The sequence below is a fragment of the Zingiber officinale genome, chromosome 2A (assembly GCF_018446385.1).
Source record: "Zingiber officinale cultivar Zhangliang chromosome 2A, Zo_v1.1, whole genome shotgun sequence".
Classification (NCBI taxonomy): domain Eukaryota; kingdom Viridiplantae; phylum Streptophyta; class Magnoliopsida; order Zingiberales; family Zingiberaceae; genus Zingiber; species Zingiber officinale.
The window spans coordinates 100,816,819-100,834,071 of NC_055988.1; the positions used below are offsets into that span (position 1 = coordinate 100,816,819).

The window sequence follows — 17,253 nt, forward strand, 5'->3', positions numbered from 1 at the left end:
AGTCTTGCGAAATTGAATACTTGAATTATATAAAAAAAAATATGATAGATTAATTATCAAAGAGGGCACCCGGTTAAGAATAACATATGAACCAGTTCAAGAAAATGTAAAATCATATGCAAAGGAAAAAAAAAAAACAGGAGGTATGAAAGGAAATTATTCAATAATATATTGTTAACGATTATAATAAAAAGTTAATTATGTTCATTTTACCTTAAACAGCTCATTTGAAGGAGGTAAAGTTAAGTTGACTAGAAGTGAGAGAGTGATTTTTTTTTTTTTAATGATATGCGTCAATCAGGAAGGAATTGATTCTTTACCCCTTAGAAAATATTCAATAATATATTGGTAACAAGATTCTGGGAAGAAATCAAATTATACATCAATTTGACGATAACATTATAGCTGCGAAGATAGAAACTAATATATATAATAACTAAAAACAAATAAAACATCAGTCTGGGTGGTGTAGTTGGTTATCACGCTAGTCTCACACACTAGAGGTCCCCGGTTCGAACCCGGGCTCAGACATATTTTAGTTTTCTAATTTTTGTCAGATATATACTCTCCTCTGTTGATAATTTTCATTTTTTTTTTTTTTTGTGTATCCGAATTGGAAAGTACCTGACAGGGATACCATCGCTCCTGTCCTCAGCAATGTTTTGCTTATAAATTTTGATTTTCTTATTTTTTGTGATGATAGTATTTTCCTTTTTGATATTTTTTTATATTAGTACAATATTTAATGGTACGTTATTTATTTTTATTTGTTTTTGACGTTATTTATTTTTATTTGTTTTTGATGTTGGCTTATAAACACCATGATACTCTAGCAACTCACATAACATATTCTAAACAATTATAAAAATACATCAGTTTTTTTTCTCGTTGAAATTCAATCAAATCTTAATAAAAATAATATCTATATTAATCCGGTGGTAAAGACGGGGACCCTTATTGACAGAAGGTCAACGATACGTGGAGGTCAAAGGTCAAGAAATTCAACCCTGAGACCCGACTGACCAGACTGACAGGGCCGACCGGCCGGGAATCCTCCGAGCCGAATGAAAGATAACCCAACTAGGGGACGGGTTTCCGATGCTCAAGGTAAAAAGGTTTCAAGGCCGAGTGGGCTGTCCGTTCGGCCGGGGCACAAGGCAACACAGACAGGAGCAATCTCATCCGAACATACGACCGGGAGTCCTCTCAGTCGGACCGATACCTACAACCGGGGCAGAAATGATATGCCTGCCGAGCGGCCGAACCACTCGATCCTGGAACAGACAAGAGGCGCAAGAAGACAAAGGAGACAGGGAATAATATCATTCCCAGTTTGAACCCGAGCTCAGACATATTTTAGTTTTCTAATTTTTGTCAGATATATGCTCTCCTCAGTTGATATTTTTCATTATTATTATTATTATTATTATTATTATTTTTTTATATCCGAATTGGAAAGTACCTGACAGGGATACCATCGCTCCTGTCCTCCCCAATGTTTTGCTTATAAATTTTGATTTTCTTATTTTTTGTGATGATAGTATTTTCCTTTTTGATATTTTTTTATATTAGTACAATATTTAATGGTACGTTATTTATTTTTATTTGTTTTTGACGTTATTTATTTTTATTTGTTTTTGATGTTGGCTTATAAACACCATGATACAACTCACATAATATATTCTAAACAATTATAAAAATACATCAGTTTTTTTTCCCTTTGAAATTCAATCAAATCTTAATAAAAATAATATCTATATTGATCCGGTGGTAAAGACGGAGGATCCTCATTGATGGAAGGTCAACGACACATGGAGGTCAAAGGTCAAGAGATTCAACCCTGAGACCCGACCGACCAGACTGAGAGGGCCGACCGGCCGGGAATCCTCCGAGCCGAATGAAAGATAACCCAACTAGGGGACGGGTTTCCGATGCTCAAGGTAAAAAGGTTTCAAGGCCGAGCGGGCTGTCCGTTTGGCCGGGGCACAAGGCAACACAGGCAGGAGCAATCTCATCCGAGCATACGACCGGGAGTTCTCCCAGTCGGACCGATACCTACAACCGGGGCAGAAATGATATGCCTGCCGAGCGGCCGAACCGCTCGGTCCTGGAACAGACAGGAGGCGCAAGAGGACAAAGGAGACAGGGGATAACATCATCCTCGAGACATCTGCCGCCGACAGGCAGCAGGGTTGGCGGTCGAGCCGTACACAGGATCATACGGTGGAAGCTTCCACCGTCACATCTGGGATATACTCGGACGATTGCAGAATGGCATCAGGGGTACTTTTCTGACATGGGCTCGTTAAGGTGTGTTTGGGGAACCGTGTACGTATCGAGAAGTGTGCCCGCGCCTCCCCGGGGTCCTATATAAGGACCCCCAGACGTCGACGAAGGTATGCGCAATCCTCACTGCAGTTACGCTACCTCTCTCATTTCTCGTTGCCTGACTTGAGTATCGGAGGGTCGTCGTCGGGAAACCCCTCCCGACTCGGCTTCTTTGCAGGTCCATCGGAGACATTCATCGCCGGCCAGAGACAGCGGAGCGTGTCACGTCCACAGCGTCCGTCGACTCAGCGCTCGAACAAGATCAAATTGGCGCCGTCTGTGGGAACGCACTTGAATCCGAGCGGAGATGATGGAAGAAGCTGGACACCAATTCATGGTGACGCTCTCCCCAGAAGAACTTGACGCACTCATCCAAGCGTGAGTAGCAAAAATCATGGAGCAGCAGCAGAAAGCTCAGGCTGAGCGGGCAGCGCAGCAGGCGACATCAGCATCGGGGGGTCGAGCAGCACCCGAAGAGCGGCCGGAGCAGCTCTCAATATAGGGGCAAAATAAGGGGCCGATCGGCACCCAGGTGGGGGCGCCGCCCGCCCCGATACCGTTTCATCGGGCTCTGTTCCAGACGCCCTCAGAGGTCGCACAAGCTAATCAAGACAAAGGATCTTCATCGGACGAAGCACCCGTCCGAGACGTCAGAAAAAGAAAAGCGCCCCGAATGGACGCGTCACCCGAGCGGATCAACCGGTAGTTCTCAGAGGCCATCCTGCGTGATCCACTACCGAAGCATTATGTGCCCCCGACAATCGAGGAATACAACGGGACAACCGACCCAGACGACCATCTGGGTAAGTTCGACAACATAGCCACTCTGCATCAATACACAGATTGTGTGAAGTGCCGAGTGTTCCTCACCACCCTTTCGGGATCGGCGCATCGGCAGTTCTGGAGACTGTCGGACGGATCTATCACGAGTTTCAAAGAATTCTGAACGGCGTTCCTCCATCATTTTGTGAGCAGCAGGTGCCACCAGAAAACAAGCGTCAATTTGTTCGCCAACAAGCAAGGCACGAGGGAGTCGCTCCGAGCTTACATCCAACGCTTCAACCAGGTGGCCATGGACATTCCAACGGTCACCTCGGAAACAATGATGAACGCGTTCACGCAAGGGCTCGTGGACGGTGATTTCTTCCGCTCGCTCATCCGGAAGCCGCCCCGGGACTACGACCATATGTTGCATAGGGCCAACGAGTACATCAATGTGGAGGAAGCCCTGACGGATCAACTAGCCTCCGCCGAGTAGAAGCAGCTCGTCAGTCACCAGCCCCCCAGAGGACCGTGAGCCAAAGCAGCCCGTCCTCATCAGCACACTCGGTCGCACGCCATCCAGCAAGTCTCGGTCGATCGGCCCAAGCCCAAGGGGAAGGTATGGACCCCGATGTTTTGTTCACTCCATTAGTCAGCTACTCACAACACACGCGACTGTCGGAGCCTCCCCATCACTCATCCTGCGCCAAAGAGCTACCGCCGCCGATCACCTTCACCAGACCGGCGACATCGACAACGGAGCCCCGTTCAAAGAATAGAAAGAAGATCCCCCGAGCGGCAGCATCGTCAGCAGCCCGGAGCCCACCATCGGGCGTCACATGAACGACCTCGACCGTCCGCTCGAGAGGAGGAGAATAGGGGCAACACATCTCGAGGCGAGATCAACATCATCGCCGAAGCCCCGACCGGCGGAGACTCCAATAGAGCCAGAAAGACACATGCAAGGCAGCTGAGGATACACGCGGTTAGCTGCAGCCAGGAGAGGGCGAGCGGACCCGAGATCAGCTTCGGGCCTAGGGATCTTGAGGGAGTCGAAGTCCCGCATGATGATGCCCTGATCATTCGAGTGGTAATAGCTAACTACATTATTCACCGCATTTTCATTGACACAAGTAGCTCGGTCAACATAATATTCAAGAAGGTCTTCGACCAACTGTAAATCGACCGAACTGAACTACTGCCAATGACAACCCCCCTCTACGGGTTCACTGGGAACGAAGTCTTGCCGGTCGGCCAAGTCCGGCTAGCTATCTCGTTGGGAGAGGAGCCGCTCAGAAGGACAAGGACCACCAGCTTCATCCTGGTTGATGCTTCTTCTGCGTACAATGTTATCTTGGGGCGACCGGCTCTCAACGAGTTTCGGGCGGTCGTCTCTACCTTCTGCCAGAAGATCAAATTCCCGTTGGAAGATCAAGTAGGGGAGGTGCAGGGAGAGCTGGCAGCTCGAAGATGCTATGTGGAGATGGTCCGAGCCGAAGCCAAGTCCGCTCGGAAAATGCCCCGAGTCGAGGTAAATGCTATAACCGAAAAACCACCTTCTTTGGTTTACGAAGAAAAGGAGGAGGTGCAGATCGACTCTTCTCGACTGGAGGCCACCACCTTCATAGCATCCGACCTGGAGGAGAACCAGAAGGAAAAGCTGATCAAATGCCTCCAGCGAAACCGTGACGTCTTCGCTTGGTCGACCCAGGAGCTGCCAGGGGTCTCACCAAGCGTAGCGCAGCACGAGCTTCACGTCTGGCCAGACGCTCGGCCGGTGAAGCAAAGGAAGAGGGACTTTAGCGCTGAGTAGAACGTAATTATCCGGGCGGAGGTAGAGAAGCTTTTAGAGGCCGACCACATAAGGGAAGTGCAATTCCCAAGTTAGCTCACAAATGTGGTACTGGTCTCCAAGTCGGGCAACAAGTGGAGAGTCTGTATCGATTTCCGGGACTTGAACAAGGCATGCCCGAAGGACTTCTACCCCCTGCCCCGGATCGATCAACTGGTAGACTCCATGGCCGGGTGCGAGCTGATATGCATGCTGGATGCATACCAAGGCTACCATCAAGTGCCGCTCGCCCGAGAAGACCAGGAGAAGGTCAGCTTCGTCACGACGAACGACACCTACTGCTACAACGTAATGCCGTTCGGACTGAAGAATGCAGGAGCTACCTACCAGCGTCTGATGAACAAGGTATTCAGGGAGCAGATCGGACGCAACTTGGAAGTGTACGTGGATACATACTTATCAAGTCCTTCCGGACGGCAGATCTCTATGCGAATATGGAGGAGACTTTCCAAACATTAAGAAGATACGGAGTCAAGCTTAACCCTTAGAAGTGCCTGTTCGGAGCAAAAGGCGGGCGCTTCCTGGGTTACATCGTGACCGAACGGGGCATAGAGGGGAACCCCAGAAAGATAAAGGCATTGCAAGACATGCCGCCTCCCAGAAATCTTCGAGAGGTACAGCGTCTCACTTGTCAGATAACGGCGCTGTCAAGGTTTATCTCTAAGACCGCCGACCGGAGCCTGCCGTTCTTCAAGATTCTGCGTAAAGCTACCAAGTTTCGATGGGACGAGGAGTGCGATCGGGCATTTGAGGAACTGAAGACTTACCTGAATTCCTTACCCGTGTTGGCAAAACCGGCCGTAGGCGAGCCACTCTGCATTTATTTATCTTCAATCGAGCATGTTGTGGGCTCGGCATTAGTAAGGCCGAACGGTGAAGAACAACCTGTGTACTTCTTAAGTAATATCTTAAAGGATGCTGAGTCTCGCTACACCGGTTTCGAGAAGTTGGCCTTCGCCTTGGTCCTTGCTGCTCGGAGGTTGCGCCCTTACTTTTTGGCGCACACCATTATTGTGATGACGAACAGCCCGTTGGGAAGGGAACTCCTAAACCCTGAAGCATCCGGATGGCTCATCAAGTGGACGACGGAGCTAAGCGAATTCGACATCCAATACCAACCCCGCTCGGCGATCAAGGCACGGTCCTTGGCAGATTTCGTGACTGAGGTACAAAAGTCCGAGCCCGAAGCTTCATGGAAAGTATAAGTGGACGGATCGTCGACTCGGCTCGGAAGTGGAATCGGGATCCTGCTACTTTCGCCTTAGGAAGAGCGGATGCATTTGTCCGTCCGGCTGGACTATCGAGCAACAAATAATGAGGCAGAGTACGAAGCCCTCATAACCGGACTGCAGGCCGCACGGTATGTTGGAGCCAACCGGGTGGTGATCCACTCAGATTCCCAGCTAGCCGCTCAACAACTCATGGGCGCCTTTGAGATAAACAATGCAAGACTCAGGTTGTACGCGGAGGCCTTTGAAAAACTCAAGACCAGCTTCACCGAGGTGGTGGTCCAAAAGATACTCCGAACGGAGAACCAGACGGCAGATAAATTAGCCAAGCTCACAAGCTTGATATCGCCGGTCGTCATCCAGCAACCAACAGAGCAAGTATCCTTGGTAGCGCACATGGACCGGATGGAAGGCCTCACATTCCCGAGCGATTGGAGAATAGTCATCATGGAGTTTTTGCGCTCAGGTGCCACACCGTCCGATCGGGATGAAGCCCAGCTACTGAGGAGGAGAGCCGACCGGTTCACGCTCATCGGAGATCAGCTTTACAAAAAGACGTTCTCCCGGCCTCTGCTGAAGTGTGTCGGTTCGGAAGACGCCGAGTACATTCTCCAGGAGGTACACCAAGGATCTTGCGGAGGTCATCCGGGCGGCCGGTCTTTGGCTAGGAAGATCCTGCTGGCCAGATACTTCTGGCCAACTCTACACGAGGACGCCGCTCGGACCATCGCAACATGTCTTTCTTGTCAGAAGTACCACAGTTTCTCTCATAAGCCGACGGAGGAAATGAAAGCGTCCACAGTGTCCTGCCCGTTCGACCAGTGGGGCATGGACATCGTAGGACCTTTCCCTATGGCGATCGGACAACGGAGGTTCCTATTGGTGGCAGTCGATTACTTCTCCAAGTGGGTGGAGGCTGAGCCATTGGCCAAGATAACCGAGCAGATAGTCAAGAAATTCATATGGCAACACATCATCTGTCGGTTCGGCATTCCATGTCGGCTCGTGTCGAACAACGGGCGACAGTTCATCGGAAAGCAGCTCGAGGAATGGTGCAAGAGATATGACATTGAGCAACACTTCACGTCTGTGGTGTATCCCCAAAGTAATGGTCAAGCCGAAGTAGCCAACCGGGAGATCCTCCGAATTCTTCGGGCTCGACTCGACTACATGGGAGGAAGCTGGGTGGACGAGCTACCGGGAGTCCTATGGGCCATCCGCACGACCCCTAAGGAGGGAACGGGAGTAACACCGTTCCACCTAGTGTATGGAGGAGAGGCGGTTGTCCCAGTCGAAGTCAGCGTAGAGTCCATCCGGATCTAGAACTACGACAAGGATAATTCCGAGCGGAGGCAGCTAGAATTGGACTTGATCGACGAGGAGCGAGCCAAAGCGCCCGTCCGGCTGATGGCCTACAGGCAGAGAATGAAGCAAAACTACAACCGCCGCGTGATTCCCCGAGCATTCCAAGTGGGTGACTTGGTCTGGAAGAAAGTGAAGCAAGTCGGGGACGTAGGCAAGCTGGAGGCTCCCTGGGCAGGACCCTTCAAAGTCGTCGAGAAGCTCCGATCGGGAGCCTACTACTTGGAGGATGAGGATGGACGGCGGCTGGAGAGACCATGGAGTGCAAACCACCTCCAGCCCTATCGGGCCGGATGAGAGGTGCGCCGATGTAATATATTTCATGAATATTCCATTCGGCTGTATCCTTTGGCTGCAGGAATGAAAGTTATAAGAACAAAGCAAAGCCATGAGCATTGTGCCAAGCGGGTAGCCGCATGAAGACGTGGTGAAGACCCCGTGTCGTTAAGCCAGGCGTATATTATCCGAGTTATGCCGGAAGACCGTCGAGCAGCGACGTTAAATCTTAGAGTCGAACCGGCGACTATAAACCGTCCGGCCTGAAGACTGTCGAGCAGCGACATTAAATCTTAGAGTCGACCCGGTGACTATAAACCCTCCGGCCGGAAGACCGTCGAGCAGCGACGTTAATCTTAGAGTCGAACCGGCAACTATAAACCCTCCGGCTGGAAGACCGTCGAGCAGCGACATTAAATCTTAGAGTCGAACCGGCGACTATAAACCCTCCGGCCGGAAGACCGTCGAGCAGTAATGTTAAATCTTAGAGTCGAACCGGTGACTATAAACCCTCCGGCCGGAAGACCGTTGAGCAGCGACGTTAAATCTTAGAGTCGAACCGGCGACTATAAATCCTCCGGCCGGAAGACCGTCGAGCAGCGACGTTAAATCTTAGAGTCGAACCGGCGACTATAAACCCTCCGGCCTGAAGACCGTCGAGCAGCGACGTTAAATCTTAGAGTCGAATCGGCGACCATAAACCCTCCGGCCTGAAGACCGTCGAGCAGCGACATTAAATATTAGAGTCAAACCGGCGACTATAAACCCTCCGGCCGGAAGATCGTCGAGTAGCGACGTTAAATCTTAGAGTCGAACCGGCGACTATAAACCCTCCGGCCGGAAGACCGTCGAGCAGCGACGTTAAATCTTAGAGTCGAACCGGCGACTATAAACCCTCCGGCTTGAAGACCGTCGAGCAGCAACGTTAAAACGGCCTGGACAGGACAAGTCATGCAGGCTTCGGCTCGGTGGTAAACACCAGCAATCGACAAGCCTTGTTCTTAGGGGCAAGAAGAAAATAATAATGTAATTCCGTCCGGGTCGATCGGCAAGAAGATAATAAAAAGGTCGGTCTGTGAGCCAAGCGGCCGATTGGCCAAGTTACAAAAGGTCAAGTTACAAAAGGTACTTCGCGAACATCTAACGGGAATTCCATTTAAAGAGGTGGGTGTGTTCAGACGAGCGGCCCAGTTACAGAAAATACTTTGTGAAAAATTCCTTTTGAGAGCGAGGAAGGCAGGACGAGAGACGATTAACGAGAAGGAAAGGTGGGGGCGCGAACGGCGGTAGTTCGCGCTCCGATCGGAAGACACAGGTATTGGCGATTTAACGAAAAAAGAGTAAGCTAACAAAAGGATGACATATCTTCATTAAAATTCAAGTCATTAAAGCCGGTCGGAGTGATTACAAGAAACACTTCATTCAAGGAAATTATAAACCTGCTTCGGGATAGAAGAAAGGAGTGTCGCGTTGTCTTTAGCCGGGATGGTAGCGGAGTCGGGAAGCTGACCCTTGGACTTCAGATAGTCCGTCGTGGCGGCAATGGCCAACTCAAAGGCAATATACATCCGCTCACAGACTTTCTCAAAAAATTCATTCGAACGGATGTGCTGCAGTCTCAGGGCTACGACCCGGCCTGGCTCGGCCTCTTAATACTCCTTGAAGGCAGCTCAGGAAGCTTCAAGAACCTCCTGCAGGGTCTTCAGTTCGTCCTTGTGTTTGGTCACCTCCCCCGAGCGGCCCATCTTCTCGCCGTCCAGCTGCTCCATCAACTCCTTAACTCGTTGCTCCAGGGCCCGCGCCTCGACGTTTTTCTTATCCAGATCGGCGATAGCCTGCTTCTTCCGATCGTTGGTCAGGCTTATTTTCCGGTCAAAAGTTTTGACCTGTTTTTCGAATTCGGCCAGCGTATAGGCCTGGTCGGTCGTCTTCTTTCGCTCGGCTTCCAACAAATCGTTGGTCCTCTTGAGCTCTTTCTGCAGCTCGGCATATGAGGGGCCCTGGGAGGATGGGTCGCCCGAACTCTTCAGCCTCTTTAGCTCTTCATCCGCCATGGCCAGTCGGTTGACGACAGCGATGTCCTCCACCCATCTTTGACATAAATAGGAGTATTAATAGCTGATCGGAAAGACGGCGTAAAGGACTTCGGAAGAAAACACACTTACCCCAGTGGCCTGCTGCATTTGGTTGTTGGCTAGGTTGCCGAGCGGAATCATCGCAACACGGGCCCGAGCGTCGGCCCACATCTCGGCGAGGGGCCCCTTCATGGTGATCGTATGCTCGGGCGCTGTCGGCCGATCAGACTCGACCAAAAGCTCCTCGGTGGGAAGGTGCAGGGTGGCCTTGATGGTGCGGCTCCAGCCAGGAGTCGTGTGAGCAGACGCGGAGGGATCAGAGGTCGGGGCGGAGAACTTGGACAAAATGGTCGAGCGCTGGGCCCGACGGGAGGCAGGTGGAAGAGTGCTGACCGGCACAGCCTCGATGGGGTTGGCAGGCGGGTTTAGTTGAGACGGATTCCGATCGGAGGATAATGCCTCCACCATTGGGGTTTTCCCACGAGAATCGGATCCCGCCCGCTCGGACACATGAACAGCGGAAGTAGCCGATCACAGCGGGGTCTCCGTCCGGTGCCTTTTTTGTCTGAGTGGGCGCTCGCCTTCCCGATCGGAGTCTTCCTCCTGGACGGTCGGTTCCCTGTTTGACGTGGCGCCTCCCGTCACCTCCACAGGGGAGGCCTGAGTGGCCGACTCCTCCGCATTTGTCCCACTCTCACCCTCGTGAGAGCCGACCGAGGTGATGCCCAGTTGCTCCATCTCCTTGGCGGTTGCCGCCTCAAGCGCCTCCGCTTTTCTCTTCAAAATCCCGAGCATCACGGACTCCATGACGATATTCACTGCAAAGAAAAAAGAAGAAAAGCAATTAGCACTCAAAGTACATACGCAAGTGAAATTCCTACCAAAGCTGCACGGGAGTAGAGTTCGGCTCGGACTCAGGCCGAATATATACAGCACGCCTTCAGGTAGAAGCTTGTTGATGTCGAGCTTCAGACTGGCAAGCATGTTCGCGGCCTGAAGATAGTCCGGTTGGGTCTTAAATCTTTTTAGCTCGGGAGAAGTGGGCGGTCCGACCTGCCATTTGGTTTGGAAGGGAGCCCGCTCGAGGAGATGAAGATAAAAGTAATACTCCTTCCAGTGTTTATTGGAGGAGGGAAGTTTATCAAAAAAGATTAGGACGGGCCGAGCCTGGAATAGATAGGTACCCAGCTCGGACTGCTTGGGATAATAAAAATAATGAAAAATTTCTGGGCGGAGAGGAATGTGGTGTATCTTGAACAATACCACCACTCCACACAAAAGGCGAAAAGTGTTGGGAACTAATTGGGCGAGCGGGAGACCAAAGAAATTGCAAACGCCAACGAAGAAGGGGTGGAGAGGAAACCGCAGACCGACTGTGAATTGGTCGCGAAAAAAACAGATAGCTCCGCGCGACGGTTTGTACGGCCGAGCGGATGGTGAGGGTAGAACGAGTTCAAAGTCGAACGGAATATCATAACCATCAAGCAAGGTCTCGGCGTCGCGCCGATCGAAGCGAGACTCCATGGTAGTATACCAGGGGCCTAAAGTGAGGTCTGCGGGCCGGGAAGAACTGGCCATTGTCCGACCGGGCAAGAAAGCAAAAGACGAGAAAAAGGCACAAGGCAGAAGGAAGAAGACGATGAAGGGAACATCGACCAGAAGATAAGAACTTGACAAAAAAAACACAAGGGAAACAGAGAAGAAAAGCGGAAGAACCTTACAAAGAAGTTGAGGATCGAAGGAAGGAGGCGGGGAATCGTCAGAGAACGGAAAATCAGAGTCGCCGGAACGCTGAAGCACCGAAGAAGGCTGCGGGACACACGAAGGCAAAGGTGCGGCGGAGGAAGAAGGTGAAGGCTTTATAAGGTCGGTCTCGATCGGCCTCGACCGTCGAATGCAGGTCACAGGAACCGAGGCCCACATCGGGCCGTTCATTTCAAACCGTCGATGTCCCCTCGGACACATCACCGAGTCGTACGATGACGCCAGCGGAGGCGCCACGTGGCACCATGCCACAGGGGCGCATTTAATGAGCGCCATTACGGCGCGCAGCGCACGTGCTCGGTCTTAATGGAGAGGATTTGCATGAATTCCGAGGATATCCGAAGGGCGTCAGTGTTGACCATCGACACGGTAGCAAAGCCAGCGGCAGTAAGAGGGCGAGCGGTCGTGAGGAGGAACATTCTAGAAAGTGGTAGAGCGGGGTCACTCCGGCCGACCGGAAGTCCAGTCAGTCGGACTTAGCGCCTCCTTCGACTAGACTTGAGGGGGAGGCATGTGATCCGGTGGTAAGGACGGGGGACCCTCGTTGGCGGAAGGTCAACGACACGTGAAGGTCAAAGGTCAAGAGATTCAACCCTGAGACCCGACCGATCGGGCTGAGAGGGCCGACCGGCCGGGTGTAAAATACCGGAAAATTGGCGAATATTAATAAGGGAATTTTTGGAAAATTTTCGGGAATTTTTCGGAGCTCATACGGATAAGTTCACGGGGATAAAAATGGGGTCCGGAAAAATCTATTTAGGCTACCCCGTTTTAAAAAGGAAATGTTTATTTATTTTATAATTTTTTTTCTTTTTCCCTTTTCTTTATTTTTCCTTTTCCCTCAACCAGTGCCGACTTCTTCCCCTCCGCGCGCCCGACGCGATTTTCCCGAGTTCCTTCCCTCGGCGCCGACCCGTGCCCTAACCGCTCGGCAGTTCTTCTCCTCTTCAGTCCTTCTGCCCGGCGCCACTGCTCTTCCGCGGCAGAGCTATTTTCTCCTTCTTCTTCCGAGCCATCCACCCGACGCCTTCTTCTTCCACTTCCCTCAAGCACCGGCGACAAATCTGCCACCGCCGACCCACTGTCGCCTTGCGTGCCGTCGCCTTTTCCCTCTGCGGATTCACGATGCCTCTGCCCTAGGTCGCCACCGCACGAAGCACCGTCGACCCACCATAGATCTCTCTCACCTGTGCCGATCCGTCGGCATCCGAGACCCCCCAGTTGATTCCTCACCATGCCCTAGATTCCGGTTCGTGGTCACCGTCGCACAGAGCAGTGCCAACCATCACTGGAGACTGCTTGCTTCCATGCCCTAACACTGCCTTACTGCCCTCTTTTGTGCTCTGGTACTGTACTGCCGAGCCAACAAGGTGATGTTGGGATCCTTCGTACTCGGCTAGAGAGGGGGGGTGTGAATAGCCGACCACAATCTTTCGCGTTTCTTCCTACGATTAGGTTAGTGCAGCGGAAATACAACGTAGAAAGAAAACAGGAGAAGAAAGACAAACCTTAACACAAGGATGTAACGAGGTTCGGAGATTAGGGCTCCTACTCCTCGGCGTGTCCGTAAGGTGGACGAGTCCAGTCAATCCGTCGGTGGATGAGTCCCCGGAGAACCGGCTAATACAATATACTCCTTGTGGGTGGAGAAACCTCGCCACAAACGTTTGCAACAGCAAACAAAGAGTACAAGAACAGTAAGAAAAGCAATACAATATGAATACAATAGCACTCTACCAATTTCTTGCTTTCTTGTCGACTGGAGGTGAAGCAGCAACTTCACAACCCAAACGCAGCAGCTTGTCGACGACGGGAAGCTTACGCGAAGCTTCGAGGCGAGCTCAATCAAAGCTCGGTTGAAGCGAAGCTTCAGCAGAAGAACAAGTTCTAGAGGAAGAGATTAAGTCCCAAAGAACGAAGCCCGGACCCCTTTATACCGCACTGCGAAGAAGATAAAGAAGACACGTAATCTAGTCGCTGTGTCGCAACGGCAGGCGTGGACCGATCAGCCGCCCGATCGGTCCAGAATCTCTCCGACGGCCCGCATCGATCAGACTGCTCTGATCGGTCCCGCATCGATCATGGAGCCTGATCTGCGAAAGTTGCCTCGTCTCTGATCGGTCCGTGGACCGATCAGGTATGTGGATCGGTCCGCACCGATCCTCTCCTTTCTTTGCCTTTTTTCGATCGGTGCACCGATCGATAGCATACAAGAGACATCGTTTGTTACCGATCGGTCACCGCACCGATCGATAACCGATGTATCAACGGATCGATCCATCGATCGATCCGGAGCTTGGTTTTGCCCAAACCAAGTCCCAAACCTTTCAAACCAACATCCGGTCAACCTTGACTGTTGGTATATCATACCTAGCATCCGGTCCTCCCATTGACCTGCTAAGACTTCCCACCAAGTGTCCGGTCAATCCCTTTGACCCACTTGGACTTTTCTCTTCGTGTCAAGTATCCGGTCCTCCCTTGACCTACTTGACCTTCTCAACACCGGATGTCCGATCACCCTTGATCCATCCGGATTTTCCCTTGCCCGTCACTCACCGTGACTTTCACCTAGCTTCACTCACTAGGGTTTTCACCGGCTTCACTCACCGTGACTATCACCTGGCTTCACTCACCGGGACTTTCACTTTCACCTAGCTTCACTCACTAGGATTTTCACCGCCTCACTCACCGGATTTCTCACCGCCTGGCTTCACTCACTGGACTTTCACTTTCACCTAGCTTCACTCACTAGGATTTTCACCGCTTCACTCACCAGATTTCCACCGCCCGGCTTCACTCACCGGGACTTTCCACACCGCCTAACATCCCAGTTAGGACTTTCTCACCGCCTCGCTTCACTCACCAGGACTTTCCAACCGCCTAACATCCCAGTTAGGACTTCCCACCGCCTGGCTTCACTCACCGGGACTTTCACCAGGACTTCTCCGACTGCCTGGCTTCACTCACCAGACTTTTCCCCGTGCCAAACTCCCTGTTTGGACTTTTCCAGTGCCAAGTCTCCATACTTGGACTTTTCCCTGCTTGGACTTTTCCGTTGCCAAGTCTCCATACTTGGACTTTTTCCCGAATCAGGTCAACCAGGTCAACCTTGACCTACGGTTGCACCAACCATCTCCCAAACATCTATTCTTGTCAAACATCAAGAATAGAACTCTCTTTTCGTCAAACATCAACATGCAACTCAACTAGGTCAACCTTGACCTAAGGTTGCACCGACAATCTTCCTAAGTCAAACATCAAAATACAACTCGAGTCAAGTCAACTCGAGTCGGGTCAACCAGGTCAACCTTGACCTAAGGTTGCACCAACAGGTGAGTGGGTCGTATTTGGAACATTTGGTTGCATGCTTGATTTCCTTCTGATCTAGTCCGCAGGTGTGGGGTTTCTTGGATCTGGCAGTCGTTGATTTCAACAAATTCTAGTAGTTTCTTGTTCTTGAACAAGGCTATGATTTGAGGTACGACATAGGGAGTTGATGCATGATGTAGAGGATTGTTAGATTTGGTAAATACATTGAGTTAGGTTTATGTATAGTATTGGATTGGTATTGAATTTAATCCATTGCTTGTTTTGTTACATGGGATCAATTCCATTTCTAAGGAAGGATAAGGTTATTAAATAGGTTTGGAGATTTTTATTTATCTATATAGCTAAATACATTAGCTGTTTGATAATACAGGACCTTGACGCGAGACGGTATCTCGGAGTCAGATTGGACCTTTCTATTTTCGGAGGCGGGTACTTTTGACTTATGTCATTTGATATGCTTAGTAATTAAATTAACATGTTGCATTAATTGTGTTTCTTATCTGTTTCGGTTAATCACTACCCAAATCTTACATGCTTGATTGATTGATTGGTTTTGCATCTCAGGTATATTTTACCTGTTTATACATGCTTATAGGGGTAGTGATATGCCATGCTTGACCATGTTCAGGACCTAGGTTTTATACCTTCTGTATACCTTTGGATTGTTTTGGATTCGTTGACCTATGATGCATTTTTATATATATGTGGATTAGGTCAGGATATTCTTGTGGTTAGTGTCATGCACCATTTGCATGATTGCATGTTGAGCGATAGTACGCTCCATTATTGTTGAGCACATCGCCAGTTACATGTATCTGCACACACCACCACTCATGGGTTAGTGGTCGATTCAGGCTGAGTGTGTTGCAGCAGGGACTCTGTTAGGCACCGTTGGTCCGCTCATGGGTAGTGTGACACAACGTGTTATCCGGCAGGGATTCCTCCCCGTCTTTGAGTACCGGGAGTTGAGAGCATTGCGCTCCCCCATCTATGATTTGGGGTAGGAGGATAGGTGTACTCGACAAAGATCCCGTCCACTCGGTCACTCATCGGGAGTAGTGACGACAGAGTGCAGGTTGTGTCACATCCCTACCCACTCGGCCTCACTTTTGTATGAGATGATCGACCGGCGTCGGGGTGACCGGACGGATCATTGGCATCATATGCATGATGCATTTATTGCTTGTGTTTGTGTTTCTGCATTTATATGTTGCATATTGTTTGGATACCTATGTTTGACATGCATCAGTGAATTTACCTTTGGTCTGTTGACCTTATACTCAGACGGTTAGTACAAGATTCTCTGCTTATTTCGGATGCATTCTTATCTTTCTTATCGTGAGACCGCATGATTAGTGCTAGGTGTTGTTTCTTTACTTTGCATATCAACTGTACCTGCTGAGTGTTGGACTCACCCCGCCTCCATTGTTGATATTTTCAGGTTGATGCTGTCAGGAGGGAGTTCCAGTCGCTAGTCCTCACTGCACGTAGTGCTGGTCCTGTAGACCTCCAGGATATGTTTGGTTTTCTTTGGTTTCTTTCTGTTCTAGACTGTTTGAACTCGTTATGTTCTGGATTTATTTGCTTATGGACATGATATAGATTTTATTATATCGATGGATTGGGATTTGGTTTTTATTCTACTACATGCCTGCCTGGATGGCAGAAGAGGTGAGTTCGTCGGTTTTGAGCTTTACGAGTGTAGTTGAGTAGGGTGGTTTTTGAGTCCGAGTATTATTACTGCGTGGTTGTGTCAGCCAGAGGCTGAATATATATATAAACTGCGTGGTGATTGATTTTTATTATTGTTATGATTCCAGCCGCCTGTGGCTGAGTATTTAGTGCTTGTAGAAAATTTTTGATTGTCCGTCGTACAGGGGAGATGCTGCCGAAATTTTCTCGGACAGGGACTCTTCTGGGGGCGTGACACCGGGAATCCCTGAGCCGATTGAAAGACAACCCGACTAGGGGGCGGGTTTCCGATGCTCAAGGAAAAAAGGTTTCAAGGCCGAGCGGGTTGTCCGTTCGGCCGGGGCATAAAGCAACACAGGCAGGAATAATCTCATCCGAGCATACGACTGGGAGTCCTCCCAGTCGAACCGATACCTACAGCCGGGGCAGAAATGATATGTCTGTCGAGCGGCCGAACCGCTCGGCCCTGGAACAGACAGGAGGCGCAAGAGGACAAAGGAGACAGGGGATAATAGCATCCTCGAGACATCTGTCGCCGACAGGCAGCAGGGTTGGCGGTCGAGCCGTACACAGGATCATACGG

The 17,253-nt window shown here is 50.4% G+C and overlaps 1 non-coding gene across 1 annotated transcript; it reads left to right on the forward strand.

The window, feature by feature from the left end:
* Positions 1–457: 457 nt before the first annotated feature.
* TRNAV-CAC lies at positions 458–531 on the forward strand. The gene has a single exon. It is a non-coding gene; the product is annotated as a tRNA-Val (tRNA).
* The last annotated feature ends 16,722 nt before the right edge of the window (positions 532–17,253 follow it).